Source organism: Mustela lutreola, chromosome X, assembly GCF_030435805.1.
Source record: "Mustela lutreola isolate mMusLut2 chromosome X, mMusLut2.pri, whole genome shotgun sequence".
NCBI classification, from domain to species: Eukaryota; Metazoa; Chordata; class Mammalia; order Carnivora; family Mustelidae; genus Mustela; species Mustela lutreola.
This window is the reverse complement of record NC_081308.1, coordinates 38,051,014-38,068,941: the sequence shown is the minus strand read 5'-3', so window position 1 is coordinate 38,068,941 and position 17,928 is coordinate 38,051,014. Positions and strand designations below refer to the sequence as shown.

The 17,928-nt window shown below is 40.4% G+C and overlaps 1 pseudogene; it reads right to left on the bottom strand.

The window, feature by feature from the left end:
* Positions 1 to 203: 203 nt before the first annotated feature.
* LOC131820923 (dynein regulatory complex protein 9-like) overlaps positions 204 to 17,928 on the bottom strand; it is a 57,957-nt pseudogene continuing 40,232 nt past the window's right edge.

Below are 17,928 nucleotides of genomic sequence, written 5' to 3'. Positions count from 1 at the left end.
ATTTTAAAAAAGACTCTCCCTCTCCCTCTGCCTCTCACCACCATTCTCTCTCAAATAAATAAATAATCTTTAAAAAGGTGGGAGGAATGTCCAAATAGGAATCAACCACAGATGAGTTATCTGTGATGGTAAAAGATGTTTCTTATGCTTTCAAGTTTTCTTTGTCCTGTCCAGAATATTATAGGAAAACACAGATGACTCAATTACTTTTTCATGCCTCTCCACTTAGCTTTGCCTTTTCCTTTTGAATCCTTGATACCATCTTTGTCCTGCTTAGGCATTTTGAAGCCAACCCATTTTTTCCTGTAGCACAGCCCCTTGCCACCAGGCCTGGAGCTTTATAATGCTGTGTAATTACAAGTCATCCCATTTTACTTCCTTCCTGGTCTTCTCCTGCTCTATATGATCTGTAATCATGACCTGTTTATATTCTCCTAGCATCTTTGCAAGGCCTTGAAGGTGTGCTAAGTCAAAGACCTTTGCAGCTTTGAGAGCATCTAGTTCATTCTGTTTATATTCATTTATATTCATTTCTGTGTGCATATTGAATTCCTCCTTCCAGAAGCCTAGCTTCTCCACCAATTTCTGCAGCTTCTTTCTAAGGAACATTTCAATCTCCATATGAATCCAGTTCTTGTCTTTGGTATTCAGACTTAAGTTTCTCAGTCTCAGTCCTACAAGAGTTCCTCTGTGTCACATTTGTTCTGGCACTGTGAACTATTTGGTTCAGTGTTTCTCTTCAGGCAGGAGTTCTCTGTGCTGGTTTTGGCCATTATCTCTTGTATCTGGTCCTTGAGGTGAGTAATATGCTCATTCTGAATCTGTACTTCAAGTTGCCATTTTTTTATATTAAGTAGCTGTTTTTGAAAAGATTTTTATCTGTTTTATTGTTTGTTTGTTTTGTTACCACTGTTTTTGTTTTTTCCCTTTTCCTCCAATTCTAGAGGCTGGAGAGTCCAAGATCAAGGCACCAGCTGATTTGCTGTCTGGTGAGGCTATCTTTCTGGTTCACAGTTTTCATATTGCATCCTCACATAGTGAAAGGCTGGACTCTATGTATGGTTTTTATATACCCTTAATTCTGTCATGTATCATTTTTTTTTTTTTCAAACGGTTAAATTAAGTAATCATTTCTTCTCTTTACTGCCTCTTTCTGTAGTGGTATCTTATGGTAATGCCTACCAATAGGCCTGCTGTTCCTCCTGCCACTGCTGTGCCCACAGAATCTGTGCAGAGGTAGTAATGGCCAGCCCTCACTCCTAGTATCACTGATCCCTGCTCATATGGTGTCTTTCTGAGGTCACCCACCTCAGGGCCCTAGTTCCTGGATTATGATTGGCAAGGTATTTTCTGAACACAATGTATTTGACCTCCCATGATGAATAAAAAAAATTTAGATAATCATATTCTACATGAAAACAGAAGGAAAGTGCATCTAGGATGCATGGAAGAAGTGAGTCCCTAATTGTATGCTATTTTTCATTACCAGCAAAGGTACCTAAACTAACATGGTTGATGTCTTGTCATACCAGTGGCCTTAGACATGAATTCTTCATTCATTCTTTTATTAGTGCCTCATCATGCTGGGGCTTAGGCATGAATTTGTTGGAGCTGGACTGGAAGAATGAGTAACAACTAGAGTAACTGGTTCTTTTTTATTATTGTTATCTTTCAGAATTTCTCTTTTCCCTCAGATATTGGCCACTGTCTTTCACCAAATACCCCTTGTGATTCTTCTTCCACATGGAAAGTCTTTCCCAGGAGGCAAATCAGCCTCTCACATAAGTAGATTATTCTAACTACCTCCTTGGTCAGATCCAAGCATGTAGAAATCCTCCAAAGAAAGGAGAAGCCTGGGTCCATGTTGCCAAGATTTATGGCAGTTTTACCTGGACATTGCAGTGATCAGTTACAGTCTTTGTCACCCTTCTGGCTTATTCTTCCCAATTGTAGCAGCCCATGGGAAGGTTGCTTGTGGAAAAATAATCTTATTTCTTCTGATTTTGTCATGTATGAGTCAGTATATGATGGTCATGGCAGGGAGACATGTATAAATATGGTATTAGTAATTGGAATTCCTGCATACATAGTGAAAGGCTCAATAAATAGACTTAAAATTTCTCCTGACATTTAAAATATTGTGTTGTCTAAAATAATGATTTCAGCAACTTCACTTTTATAGTCTTATGAAAGATGTGGTTTTGCCTTCAGTGAAGTTTATGCCACAAGCCAATCAGATTTCAAATTAGAGAAGGCAACAACAGGTGTGGGTGAGGATGTGGAGAAAGGGGATCTCTCTTACACTGTTGGTGGGAATGCAAACTGGTGCAGTCACTCTGGAAAATAGTGTGGAGGTCCCTCCAAAAGTTAAAAACAGAACTACACTAGGATCCAGGAGTTGCACTATTAGATATTTAACCAAATGATACAAAAATACTGTTTGGAAGGGATATATGTACCCTGGTATTTATAGCAGTATTATCAATAATAGCCAACCTATGGAAAGAGCCCAAATATGCCAATAGATGGCTGAGTAACTCAGCCATCAAAAAAGAATGAAATCTTGCCATTTGCAATGACACGAATGGAGCTAGAGAGTGTGACGCTAAGGGAAATCAGCAGTCAGAGAAAGATAAATACCATATGATTTCACTCATATGTGGAATTTAAGAAACAAAACAAATGAACATGGGGGTAGAAAAGAGAGAGGCAAAGCAAGAAACAGACCCTTAACTATAGAAAACAAACTGAGGGTTATTAAAAGGGAGGTGGGTGGTGGAGGGTGGCCTGGGGGGAGATGGGCTAAATAGATGATGGAAATGATGGAGGGCACTTGCGATGAATACTGGGTATTGTATGTAATTGATGAGCCACTAAATTCTATACTTGATACTAATGTTCCACTGTATGCTAATAACTGGAATTTAAATAAAAATTTGGAGAAAGGAAAAAAAGAGAGAGAAGTCAAAAGAATGAGTCTGTATTAGATCCATCTTGTGAGGTTAGTGGGGACCAAGGACACTCATGTCTAAGCTGACATATTGTGGCCCCGGAATCTGGGTTAGGCTTGGGGGCTGTAATTCAAAAGGCTTAATAAGTAGGCCTTATAAGCTTGTGGACAAGCTGAACCAAGAGCTATACTTTCTATCCTAATGAGATCAGTTTAAATGAGATCATCAAGTATACTAATGATCCCTTTCTTTGAACTTTGCTTTTTTAGTTCTGCTGAGGCATAATTGATACATAAAACACACATATTTATGGATACTTTTTGGTGAGTTTGGACATACACATACACCTGTGATACCATCACCACAATCAAGATTCTACACATTTCTGTCACCTCCATTTTTGTTTTGTTTTGTTTTGTGTGTGTGTGTTTGTGTGTGTGTATGCGTTTTCCTTTGCAATTTCTAAGCACTGTTCTTCCAGTCTGGTGTGTTTTTGTTTTCAACAGCACACACCTGGTGTTGTCTTTACAGGTCTACTCCTGGGCTGCTGGATCTGCTTTTTTCCAACAGCAGAAAGTTGGAATTACCAGGGAGATCACATGCCCTTTGCCCACTGCCAACCCATTTGTGTCTGTTCGGGCTGCTATAACAAAATAACAAAACACCACAGACTGGGTGGTTGATAAACAACAGAAATGTTGCTCTGGAGCCTGGAAGTCTGAGACCAGGTTGTTAGCATGATCAAGTGATGGCCCTCTTCTGGGTCATAGACTTCTTGTGCATTTCCTTGGAGGAAGGGGCCAGGGAGCTCTGTGGGGTCTCTTTTATCAGGGCGCTAATCCCATTCATGGTGGCTCTACTCTCATAACCTAATCACCATTCAAAGACACCCCCCCACTTCCTGATACCACCATCTTGAAGATTAGGTTTTCAACATATGAATGTTTGGGGGAAACAAACATTCAGATCAGAGCACTGGGCAACCTTTACCCAATGACTGATGGGTGCAGGAGTAAGAAAGCCCAGCTGTTGCTTTAGAAATAGCAAAATGTCTGAGGTGTAACTTCCTCAGGATCAGATAGAGGTCAAGACCTGGCCTGAGATGTATGTTTGCTTGCTTTTTTCCCCTCCCTGTTTCTTCCCCTTTGGCCAGGCTCCCCTCAAAACCTATCCGTCATGAAACACTTCTATCAGAATCTTTACTGTAGGATGTGCTTTTGGGTAACTGATGGTGACAGTCCACAGTTAGCCAATGTATTAGAAAGCCACTACTTCTACTCAAGAAGAAACTTCAAGGAGCCGGGTTCCTTTCTTTGAAATTCCTCTGCCCTAAATAGAAAATAAATGGCATTCAAAAAGAAAAGTTGGATGGATGTTGAAATAAACAAATTAAATTTCATTTCATTGCACATATGTTTAGAGTTAACTGAAAAATCACATTTCATAACTTTATTAGTAGAGGAAGTAGAAGAGAAATGACACTCGGTGCCTGTCCATTAATAAATACGTGTGTACTAGTAACTGCTTGAAAACAGTCAGCTTTGAATCAGGTTCAAATTGGCTGCTGCTGAGATGGTGGGAATGAAATTCAATGTCTGAGCCAGTTTTCAAAATGTTCTGCTTTCAGTTTGAATCATAAGGAAAAAAAAAAAAAGCCTTTCCCTAACTTTATTTCTTTTCTCTTCCCTTTTAGAGTTGGCTTAAAAATCCAGAATACTGCACTGCTAAATAAATTTGTAGATTTACTGGTACCATTTCTGTTTATTATGTTTCAAATTCGATGAAACAACATTTGACATAAATTGACTTCATGTTTCAATGCACAGCAGGATTTGTTTTTGGTTCTGAATTAATGTTATTCCGTAGCATGCATTGTTGCCATCGAGAAGCCAAATCAGAGAATCAGAATGGCAACACTAATCAACTTGGAGGCTTTTTCAAATTTCATGTTTTGGAATCCCTGTGAATTTGGAACATCTTCTGAATTTGAAAAAGTAACCAAACTCTTTCATCAGTTTTTGTTGGATACTTAAGACTATACAAAGGACCGGAGGATTCCATGCTTAGAAATCTCTTTCCAGTGGCTATTTTAGGGATGTTTCTCTATCCATGGGCACCAGGGTGCTCCCCTTTGCTGTGGGAACTGTTTCCTCTTAATCGCAGCATTAAGATTTATACAGTGTTACTCTACCACCTGCACAGAGTTGAAGGACCTTTGTTTTCCAGTCAGAATCTGTACTTGGAATAGGAGCTAAGACAATCTGGTGTCCATCTCTGCTGATCTCTTAGAAGAGAGGTAACACTTGGGACTAGAGTTACTATTGATTAGTGTATTAGTTTCCTAGGGCCTCCATTGCAAACTATCCCACACTGAGTAGCTTGAAACACCATAAATTTATTTCACATTCCAGAGCCAGAAGTCTGAAATCAAGGCCATCTTCTCTTTTGTGGCTCTAGGGGACAATTCTTCTTTGCCTCTTCTAGCTTCTTGTGTTTGCTGCAATCCTTAGCATATTTTGGCTGGAAAGTATCTCACTCAAGTCACATGGCCATCTTCTCCCTGTGTCTCCCCTCTGCATGTCCATCTGTGTCCAGATATCCCTCTTTTCCATGGATACTGGTCGTATTGGATTAGGGTCCACCCTAATGATCTCATCTTAACTAATTACATCTGCGGTGATCTTATTTCCAACATATCTTTTTTGGGGGAACACCATTTAATGTGTAATAGTTAGGTCTCCCTGAAGGAGACTCTGCAATGAAATATATCTGCAAATAAATCATTAGGTAAGTGTTCACAGGAAAAATCAGTCACGGACTAAGGGAAACAGGGTAGGAAAAGGGAAAAGCAAAAGTCCCACAGAGGGTAGGGGAGCTAAGTCTTATTCCATGTAAAACCTGTAAATATAAAGTATATCTTGGAGTTTTCCTGATTAGAGGCAAGGAAGCAGAGCATTCACATGCCTTCAGACATTATCATTGTCTGAGGGCTACCCTAGGGACACCTGGGTTACTCATTCAGTTAAGCATCTTCCCTCAGCTCAGGTCATGATCTCAGGGTCCTAGATCGAGCCCCACATTGGGCTCCCTGCTCAGAGGAGTCTGCTTCTTCCTCTCCTTCTTCCTCTCCCCTCTGCTTGTATTATGTCTCTCTCTGTCAAATAAATGAAATAAAATCTTAAAATATATATGTGAATAAGAGCTACCCTAGAGGTGGAGGAATGTAAATTCCAAGCACTTCCATTTCTGCTACATGACTGCAAATGACTCCAGGACCACCTCAGTTGCCCCCTAAATGGATTACAGGTGCTAACTGTTGGAAGGAAAAGTATACCAGAGCCAAGGGATCCACAAAAAGGACAAAAACGGTAGGATGGTGGTCTGGGTAGAACACTGACGTTGGCTACAGGGGCATGGCCACTCCCAGCATATTACCTGAGCAAAAGACCAATCTTCAGGGACAGAAAAAGGAAGCCAGCCCAAGAAAGAGGGCCCAGAGACAGAGCTCTTTCTGGATACTTTATGTCTCTCCTTCAAGCTATAATCTCTTTCTGAGGCTCTGCTATATTTTCTCCAAGTAATTTCACAGTATTCTCCTGTTTTGTAGTAAATACCCAGTTTTATAAGATTGATTATAAGATTTTTTATAAGATTAGGTGCACCTGGGTGGAGCAGTCAGTTGAGCTTCCAACTCTTGGTTTTGGCTCAGGTCATGATTTCAGGGTTCTGGAATTGGGCCCCTCATTGGGGTCTATGCTCAGCATGGAGTCTGCTTTAGATTCTCTTTCCCTCTGTGCCCGGCCCTTCCACTTGTGTGCGTTCTTTCTCACTTTCTCTCACAAATAAATGAATAAATCTTTTAAAAAGATTTCTTATAAGATTAATTACCCAAATTTCCCAAATTCAGCTTATCATTCCTCCCTGGAATTTTTTCCCTTTCTCTGGATGACACCACTGTTCATTTGTTCAGTTACACAAGTTAACCGCTGTGAGTTATCATTACTGCCCAGATCCTGTCAGATCCCAGGTCCCATGGAATCATCTCTACAACATGTCTGAGACCTATATCCTCTCCATTTTCACTACTTTCCCTCTGTTTCAAAACCTCTTTAGTTATATATACATGTATATCTATATATTTGTTACGATTCCAGCAGTTTTCAACCAGTTTCTCTTCCTCCCATCTGTCCTATTTTATTCTGCACAGTACTACTGTTTATCTTTACGCACGCACACACCTGTTCATTTCTCAACTATTTACTGAGCACCCATATTTCAAGAAAAAGTGGAAAATACAAATATGAATGTGATGTTGATAACAGCAACATATATTATTGTGCCTGGCACTGTTTTAAGTGCTTTACATGTCTTAGCTCATTAAATTCTCATTAAAAAATATGAACAAGGTACAATTTGTACCCTTTAGAAGTTAAAATGAAAAAAACAAAAAACAAAAAAAACCCAGATGTGGAAAAGAGAAGTGATTTATTCAGCCTGCAACTACCCTTGTAAGGGGTTTGGTGTGAGAGTTAAGTGCTAGAGAAAAAGATTCGAGTGAATGTTTTCTCCTTTCTTCCGAAGAGAACACAGCCAACACCATTTTAGGTACATAGGAGAGAAATTCATGTGTTGCATCCAGTGACTGTTTCAGGGCATTAGGGCCTAATTCTCCAGTGGAACCCCATTGAAAATAGAAATCCTATTGCGATAATCATTTTGCAATATACATGAATATCCATTGTTATGCTGTACACTGGAACCTAATATAATGTTGTGTTCCATTATACCTCAACTGAAAAGAAAATGGGAGAGAAGTGAGATTATAGGGTTGGCAAATGTTGGATCCAGTATTGGATCTCAGCCTTTGGACTCTAGTTGCCCATGTTCTCAGCCACTATGGATTGCTAACACATGCTGTCATGGACAGTTTTCCTTGTCACAGCTGTCTAGTATTCATCCTCTTCCTATTGTTGGTATAAGGGGAAGAGAACTAATTTTTCTCCTATACTGGGTTCTTGGCTGAAACTCTGTCCCCAGCTAATAAAAGATTCATGGGAGGAAAACAAACGTAAGTTTAATAACACATATACTTCTGTATACATGGAAAAGTCCCAGGAACTGCATAACTCCCTGAAATGGCTCAAGCCACCACCTTCTATACTATCTCCAGCTAAAGAGAAAGAAAACGCGCGCGCGCGTGTGTGTGTGTGTGTGTGTGTATTGGGGGCCAGTTGTGGAAGGTTATCAAGCAAAGCACACTAAACGAGGGTAAGATTGTTATGCAGACTTTTCCATTGATAAGAGTTTCTAGAGCTTTAGAGTCCTTTCCCTCCTCTTGATACAGAGAAAAAGACATCCTTACAAAGGGAGTTCACTTTACAAACGGATACCTTCTAGTCAGTTTTCAAAGCTTCTCCTGTGTCTGTTGTTTCTTAAAAATAATAGTTCAAGATAATCCTAATGCCAAAAAGGCATATTTTGGATTGTTATATTCTACTTCCCCTTCCTTGAGAATCCCATTTTCCGTGCAGAGCTTTGCCTCCCATCAGGGAACATGAAATTGCCCAGGCATAAACCCATAACCCATTCCATGATGAGGTTGTGCACCCACACCCACGACTTTAAGACTAGAGAGAGTAACTCAGCAACACAAGGTAAATTTAGGGTATCCTCCCCATTACTGAGACCATGTTAATAGGTGTCTAGCATCAGTGGTATCCACTGATTCAAAACACGGATTTACCTCACCTTAGGGGTTTTCTTCACCTTAAGATTTGTTAAAGAAAAAGTTATTCACAACACTTGTAAAAGAATGAGAAGGCAGACTTTACTGAGAACCACCACAATTGGTGTATGAACCACTACAATGGTATTTTGCAGTGGGGGAGACAGATAGGACTCAATTCCAAATACATGAATGAAAAATGGAATTTTTAGCCAAGGAGGAGTGTGAGGGACATTTTGATGGAAAAATTAGTGAAAAGAAACATCAGAGTGAAGGGTTGCTAGATTCTCTGGCTAAAGTGACCTAATAGAATTCTTCGAAGGCAGGCTGTCACTAGGGGGAAGTGTACATCACTTAGGGGATGGATGGTAGAGGATGAATAATGTGGTCAGAACTTGAAAGTGGTTAGGTATCAATGGCTGGTGATTCAGGCTAAACTGGCTTAGCAGGGTTCTTGTTAGAAGTGGACAATACAAAGATGAACATGGAGGCCCAAAAATCAGGACCTAGTTGAAAAGACAAATCAGAGGAGCCTGATTAGAGATTGGGCTAAGACATAATCTTTGTCAAATATGTGTGTGTAATCTTTATGTATATATATAACCATTAACAGAGTTCGTGTACATATTATAAAATAGGAAGTGAACCACTGTTTATAGTTTACCATTATTATTACACAGTGACTTTTTAAAGATAGGGCTGATTTCTGAACATGTGCCTCATGGAGTTGTAAGGATTAAAATTTTACCTCTATATAGATGTATACAGAGATTCATTGGAGATATAGTGAACCAGCATCTCCAGTAGTAGGTATAAATCCATGCCTAATATATATAAAATTATATATATATAATGTATACTGTGCACCCTAAAGATATAGACCTATTAACAGGGATTATATGCTCTCTCTCACTCTCTCTTTTTTTTTTTTTTTTTTGGATGGATATAGCAGTGGTCTTCAAACTTTTTTGATCAACACCCTAAATGTGTTGTTTAAAATCTCTTTTGCTTTCTTTTTGGATTTTATTCATTTTTATTTTTATTTTTTAAAAAACTTTATTTATTTAAATAAGTAATCTGTATACCCAACCCAGGGCTCAAACTCACTACCCTGAGATCAGGAGTTGCATGCTCTTTTTTTTTTTTTTTAATTTTATTTATTTATATGACAGAGAGATCACAAGTAGGCAGAGAGGCAGACAAAAAGAGAGGGGGAAGCAGGCTCCCTGCTGAGCAGAGAGCCCGATGCGGGGCTCAATCCCAGGACCCTGAGATCATGACCTGAGTTGAAGGCAGCAGCTTAACCCACTGAGCCACCCAGGCGCCCCTTGCATGCTCTTCTGACTGAGCCAGCCAGGGTCCCCTTTTCTTGGATTTTAAATGCTTCATTATGTTTAAACATTTCATATCTTTGGAATTTATTTTGGCTAATGGAGTGAGGGAGAATTCCCTCTATTGCTTCCCCCAATTTATTTTACTTTTTTTTTTTAAGATTTTGCTTATTTAGTTAACAGAGAGAGAGCGAGCACAAGTAGGGGGAACATGCAAAGGGAGAGGGAGAAGCAGGCTCCCCGCCAAGCACGGAGCCTGATGCAGGGCTCGATTCCAGAACCCTGGGATCATGACCTGAGCTGAAGGCAGGCCTTCAGGCCACCCAGGCACCGCCCCCTGCCCCAGACCAATTTATTTTCCAATGACCAACCAACACCATGTGCTGTGAATAATCTGCCTGGAGCCCAAATAAAACTATCTTCAAAATGTGCTGCAGGACATTTGTTATAGACTGTTGGCTGAAGAATTGTGTGTGAAGGACACCTGAGGCTTCAGCCTGCTTGGTTTTAAATCCAGAATGTCAGAACAGGTTCATGTGGATTGTGAGGCTCGGGCTGACAAGATCGGCTGGGTGGTCTTGCAGTAAAGCCCCCTGTTGAGTGATGACTTGGCATTTGGTCTTCTCTGGGTAAGAATGAGCTACAGGTTGGTTGCCTCCTGAAGGAGGGTAAAATATAACATCCTAAAATATGACTCTTTGGCATATTGATTTTTTGAAGCTCATTTTTAAGAAACCGCAAACACAGGTGCAATTCTGAAAAGTGAGAAATTACCCTTTTGTAAAAAACATTTGTACGTGTATGAGAAATCTCTATTTGTAAGAGTATCTTCCTTGCTGAACTAGCAAGAGAAGGGTGGCTAAATCTCTAGGAACTCTTAGCAATGGGGAAGGCAAAGACCTAAATCCCCATGATGATGGTACCCTTGTTTACTGTGCCTGGTAACCTCTCATAAGGGACACCCTCCCCTCCCCCAACATCTTTTGTCTTTTGCTGAAGATGGTATTTAGGGCCACTTCAGAGAGATACTCCATTCTCCTGGGTCTCTCCCATGCATACAGGAGGCATACATGTTATTAAACATCTGTTTATTTTTTCTCTTGTATGTCTGTCTTTTATCAATTATTAGACCAGCCAAAGAACCTTGAAGGGAAGAAGGAAAAAAACTTCCCACTGCTACATTTTCTACCCCCCACCCCCACCTTGCTGCCACACTAACTGCCTGTTTCTGGAAGATGCTTTGATCAGGGCTGCCTTCCCTGCCACTTTATGTCAGAGAGTAGCTCTAAGGAGTCTCCTCCCTGTTTGAGGATTTCTTTTACCTTTAGTGCCTGAGGTTCTTGGTCACACCACTTTGAAGAATGAAGAGAGGTAGACCACTCTTCATCTGGTCTAATGAGTGGTGGGCAGCAAAGCAAAGTTTATTGAGTGATAGTACCAAGCTCCCGAAGGGGGGGGGGACCCAAGAGGGTTGCCATTTTGACATTTAAATCTAGGGGTTTTATGACATTGTTGATGGGCTGTTTTAATCTGATTAACCCTCCTTGCACCTGTCACCCAATTAGGTTTTTGCCCATGCGCTCATCTACCTATCAGGCAGTTGCTTACATGGGAAAGGGTGGAGGGCTTCTTCCAGGGTGGTGTACAATTACAGGTTGGGGGTCTTCCTCCTTTTAAGGGTAGTTTCCTCTTAGGAGGGGGGCCCCTTGCCCATGCCTTCCTTTCTTCAACCTGTCCTCTGTTATCCCTTACCTCAGACCAGCCCTGCACTAGAACTTGCTTTGTTAAGCAGGGGATTCTTGTGCTACTTATTTTTTGAAAAGCTTTATGCTCTACTCAAATTCCAGAGTTCACACTCAAATTCTGATAATTAGTAGCTGTGTGATAATTAGGGGCCAAGGCCAAGCTGCCCCAAGAAGGTCCACTTTGGCATGAACATTATTTTGAGTTAAAAAGCAATCACAAATCAGCTGATCCAGGAAAAGCTCTATAGAAGCAAAGGGCAGGCTGCCTCAAAATGTGCCACTTTGGCATATTGATTATTTTAAATAAAAGTTACTTAAGAGACAGCCTGTGTAGCAAGGACACTTAGAGCCTCCTCTGTCCCTCTGAACACAAGAAATAAACCTCTCATGTGAAAGGTACCCTCCTTGTACCAGAATGTAAAGAAAAATCCTTCACCAAAAACAGAAAACTTAAAGCCCAGAAAGCTGTATATACAACACTTGTAATATTTTACTAATTTACTACCCTAGTCCAAATTCTGTTTAGAACTCATCATTCACTGGAGCTCCCAAAGTTCAGTTTTTTTGTCCTGCCAGTTCCTTGCAGACTGATTGTCTCTTTGTCTAAAAATGTAAAAAATGCCTGCCTTGGTCATTTCTTTGGTCTCCATTCTATGATTGGGCCTCCATGCACATTTAATAAAACTTTGTTTTTTTTAACTCCTGTTAATCTGTTTTATGTCAATTGAATTCTTAGACCAGCTGAAAGACCTTGAGAGTAGAGAAGAATTGTTTCTTCCCTTCAGCTCTTTACCTGCCCCCCCCACCCCCAATTGTGTGAAAGAATTTAGGTAGAGGGCCTGTCCCAGGAAGAAAGCTGTCACCAGAGATAACTACATTACAATTGAAATTATGCAGGATGGACTGGGAGGAACCTAGCAAGGCCTGTTTGATCAAAGTCCTCTCTGTGTCCCATTTTTTGAGCAGGTATTTGTTTACCAAACGTGGACTCTTTTTCGTTCTTCTTCAGAATTGTACTTCTTTCCTTTGAAGTGCCAGCCCCCATCTCCTTCTTACTTCAGGATGACTTACAGACCTCATTTTGCCTGTCTATGGAGTTTCCATGTCTGTGTGGATTCCCCATATTTAATTTGGTTTTCTCATGTTAATCTGTCCCATATCAATTTGATTCTTAGTCTGTCTAGAAGGACCTTGAAAGGGACAAATTCTTGCTCCCCAGCAGTGATCTTTAGTGAGTCGCTGACTTTCTCTGTGCCTCTGTTTCATTGTTTTTTAATGGGGATAATAAAAGTACCTACCTCACGGGGCTGTTAGGATTAAATTAGTTAATATTTAGAACATATCCTAGCATACAGTACATCCTTTGTAGTTATTACAATTAGTCCCCAGTATCTGCAATATTTTAAGTCTGTCGTGGCATTTTCTTCTTTAGGTTGGAGTTACATTGCATTTAGCTGATAGTCATTTAGGTTATAGTTGGTTATTATGGCTCTTTCTTGATATTGTTTGAAATGCAATTTCCTTCCATTTTATACTTTCTTTGGGTGACGGTGGGGGTTGATTTCGTATGGGAAGAAGTATCTTTTCACAGTTTTTTAATTTAAGATAAAGAGATCATTCTATACAGATGTAATGTATCCCTGATCATTTCTGTCTTTAAAATAAGAAGATACATATTCTCTTTCTCTGTGCTTCAATTGTATTTGATATTTACTTGGATATTGTAAAGAACACATCTATTCAGAAAGAATTCAGAAACTTTGAAATGTTTTGTTGTTGTTTTCACTTGTGTTTTGTTATCTTAAAAATCCCTAACCGTTTATCTGATAGAAATGCTACTCCATTTGATGCATGGAGGGTGTGATACAATTGCCTTTAAATAATAACTGGAAAAGAACAGGTACAATTCAATTTGGATAAATTTCAAAATCCCTTTCTCCAGCAATTACACAAAGTTACAGAAATCTATAAGCAACAGACATTTATTTTTATTTTCTTAATTTTATTTTGTGTAAATACAGCTGTTGTTCTCTCTGTGAACTTGCCTTTAAATTTTATTGTGTTTCTCCATTGCCTCTCTAAAGTAGGGTTGCATTTCTCCACTTGTGCCTAATGGAGGTGTTGTGTGGACCAAATCAGATAATGTATGTAAAGTAGTGAGAACCCCAAAGGTGCCTGGCATGCTGTAAGCTCTCAATGAATACTTGCTATTTTTCTTAGCCTCTCTAGCACTGCAGGAGGAAATGTATCCCCTTAGAATATCTTCCTAAGCATGGAGCTGGGGTCATTTCCACTGCATGCAGAGCTCCTTTCCAGATCTCCTTCCCTATTTGTGGACACCTTTAAAGAATCTCCACAGGGTTGCAAAGGCCTCCTTTGGGGGCCTTTTTTCTAAATTAAATTTTGTAACTCATCCCAGCTTCTTTTTCTTATTTGATTTAGATTTAAAAACGCGTGGTGAGGGTCCCCTGTGTGGCTCAGTTGGTTAAGCGTCTGCCTTTGGCTCAAGTCCTGATCCTGGGATCCTGGGATCAAGCCTTGCTTCCAGTCCCCTGCTCTGTGGGGAGTTTGCTTCTTCCTTTGCACCCACCACTTATACTCTCACTCTCACACATTTTCTCTCTCAACTAAATAAAATATTAAAAAAAAAAAAAAAAAACAACCCTTGGTGAAATCACCTTCCAACTGTACTTGAAGTGCAGGGTGCAGACTGCTTCTGTGGTACCTATGGTAACTGATGCTTTTGAAGGCTAAAATGCAGCAGTGCAGCTTTGTATTTGAATTTGCTGACTGTCTGTGGAAAGGCCTCCATTTCTGATGATTTTATCTAGAACTCATGTCTAGAGTCAGGATACAGCAGGCCTAATGGTTGAAAGGCACAGCACTGAGCCTCCATTTGAGGTTTTTGGTAGCTATGTGACCAAGATGAGGTACCTAAAATCTCAGTGCCTCAAATTTTCATCTGGGAAGTGGGGACAACAATAATTCGTACCTCACTGGGTGAAGGTAAGGGCTACATGAGATACTAATTTAATTTATTTTAATTGATTTCATTGTATTTTTTATGTGTAGTTGTTTAAGTGAATTATTTATCTATTTATTTTAGCATTTCAAAATGAGACATCTATTTATTTATTTAAAGACTTAATGGTTTATTTTAGGAAGATGAGGAGGCAGAGAAATCGCACAGAGTTTGTGGGGAGGGGCAGAGGGGGGAGAGAGAATCTCAAGCCAACACTGAGGGCAGAGCCTGATCCAGGGCTCAATCTCATGAACCATGAGATCATGACCTGTGCTGAAATCATGAGTCAGACACTTAACCAACTGAACCACACCACTGAGGTGCCTCAGTGCAATATGTTTTTAAGCATGTGAGACATGGGCCCACCTACATCAACATCACACAGCAGATGGGATTAAGAATTAAGATCACCTGCTTCAATATCACTTAGTTATTTGTTCGAGGAAAGATAAAACTGTAAGACAATAAGTAGCTTCCCTCTTTGCTTCAGGAAATTCCTGTAAGAAAAGTTTACTTTACTTTCCTGGAAGCAATTCATTTACCAAACAACAGTGTACTTGCTAAGGCTTACTCCGAGACCATGTATCTACCAATGAATACTAAGATATTATGTTAAAATTTTAGCCCAATTAGGCCACCACTGAGAGTCACACTTTATTTCTTTTTAAGATTTTATTTATTTATTTGACATAGAGAGAGGAGATACAAGCAGGGGGAGTGGGAGAGAGAGAAGCAGGCTTCCCGCTGAGCAGGGAGCCTGAAGCGGGGCTCCATCCCAGGATCTTGGGATCATGACCAGAGCCAAAGGCAGACACTTAATGGCTGAGCCACCCAGGTGCTCCTGAAAGTCACACTTTAAACTAGACCCTGGAGTGCCTGGTTGGCTCAGTCAGTTAAAACATGTCCAACTCTTCATTTTGGCTCAGGCCATGATATCAAGCCCTGTGTCAGGCTCTGTGCCCAGTTAGGAGTCTGCTTGAGATTCTTTCTCTCCTCTCTCTTTGTCCTCACCCCTCTCATGCTCTCTAAATAAATAAAATCGTCAAGAATAAATAAATAAATAAACTAGGCCCCAAACTCTTGAACTATCTCTCTTTCACCCTCTTTATTCTGATCTGACCCTTGACCTGGGTCTGACCTCTTCTTGTATTACATCCCACTCATCTTCACTCAGTGCCAGCCACATCAATGCCCTTGCTGTTTTTCAAATAGTCTTGCTACGTTCCCCCTACTGGGTTTTAAATTTGATCTTCCCTGCAAATATCCATTTGACTCATTCTCTTGTTTCCTTCAAGTCTTTGTTCAAATGTCCCACTATCAGAGTGATTTTCCTAACTACTTCATAGAAAATCCACCTGCCCAATGTTGACTGGCCCTGGTATGCTTTCCTCCAGAGTGCTTCTCAAAACATAATGTATTGTACCCATGTGGGGTGTGTGTGTGTGTGTGTGTGTGTGTGTGTTTATGTGTCTTCCTCCTACCAGAATGTAAGCATCATGAGAAATGCAACCTTATTTTTATTTGTTCTTACATCCCGAATGCCTAAATAGTGCCGGGATCATAGTGAGACCTCAATAAATATTTTTGAAATAAAGGGATAAAGTGAATGAAAAGTGAAAGTATAAGGAGACTGACTCTCAGTTGCTGATGCTTTGTAGAAACAGCCATTTCATCTAGGCTGGAATTCCCTGAGGATTTTTCTGGCATGAACCAGACAGAGTCCTTGTTGTCCATCCTGGTGTCCATGGTGTTTTGGACACCATGTCCTGCTTATAACCCTTGCCATACTCATCAGGAGTTGGCAAACAATGGCCCAAGTGCCAAATCCATTCCAGTGCCTGTTTTTGTAAATAAAGGTTTATTGGAACAGAGCCATGCTCCTTCATTTATGTATTGTCTATGGCTGCTTTCCTGCTACAACAGCAGAACTGAGTAGTTGCAACAGGCCATATGGCCCACAAAGCCTAAAATATTTATGATATGATCCTCTATAAAAACAGTTTTATGGGGTGCCTGGGTGGCTCATTTGGTTAAGCGGCTGACTCTTGGTTTTGGCTTATCTCATGATCTCGTGGGTCCTGGGATTGAGCCCTATGTCAGGCTCTGCACTCAGAGGAGAGTCTGCTTCAGGATTCTCTCTCTCTCTTGGCCTCTCTCCCAGCTCTTTCTTTAAAACAAATAAATCTTAAAGAACGTAAAAACAGTTTTATGACATTTGCTATGGGCTAAGATGAAGTACAGTGTTCTTTAGACCTGTCTTCTACTTAGAAAAGCAGTGTGGGATTTGGCTAAGAGTTTGGAATCACATAGGTTCAGATGTCCACCCTGCCAGTTATCAGCTGTGGGAACTTGGGTGAGTTACTCAACCTTTCTAAGCCTTAGTTTTCTCATCTGAAAAATGGACATGATAGTGGTGCTTACCTCGGCTGTTGTTAGAATTCAATTGCTGTCTGTACGTATCATTCTTGCCACAGAGCCTGGCATATGGCAGGCACATATGCAATTTAGGCTATGATTTTTATAGCTGACTCTCCAGCAACTTCATGTCCTATGCTTCATTTATTATTAACACTCAACTGCTGAGTATTCCTGTATACTTCAAGTTGCTTTCTACTTCCATAATTTGCCTACTGATTTTCTTGGCCTGGAACATTTCATTGGAATATTAATTGCATTTGTAGACCTCCACTAAGGTTCCATATCCTGTTAGAAGACTTCCCTGGAAGCCATGGGTAGAGTCATTGGTCCACTGTGGTCTCATAGTACCCTTGCAGTTAATGCCCACTCTTAAGACTCAACACATCAAATTGAAACAATGTAAGTCTCTGTCTCCCAAACTAAAACCCCCTCAGTGGTGGCAGTAGTGGTGCATAGGGGACAGGGTGGGGGAAATGCTTCTCTCATTTTTCTATACCCAGTACCCAGTGCAGTACTTGCAACATACTGGTTGTGACTAAATCAGTTACTCGAAGGAGGAGATAATTCCTTTTGTTCTTTCCCATTGGTTCACATGTTGCTTGTAGCTATTTCTAATTGAAAGGAGAGCATTGATTTTGGCTTAAGCTTCCTGTGAAGGAGGGTGGTGGTGGGGAGCTGCCTCAGCTCATAGAGTTTGCTTTGAAAGGCTCTGTTGGCTCAGGGCAGACTTCAGGGA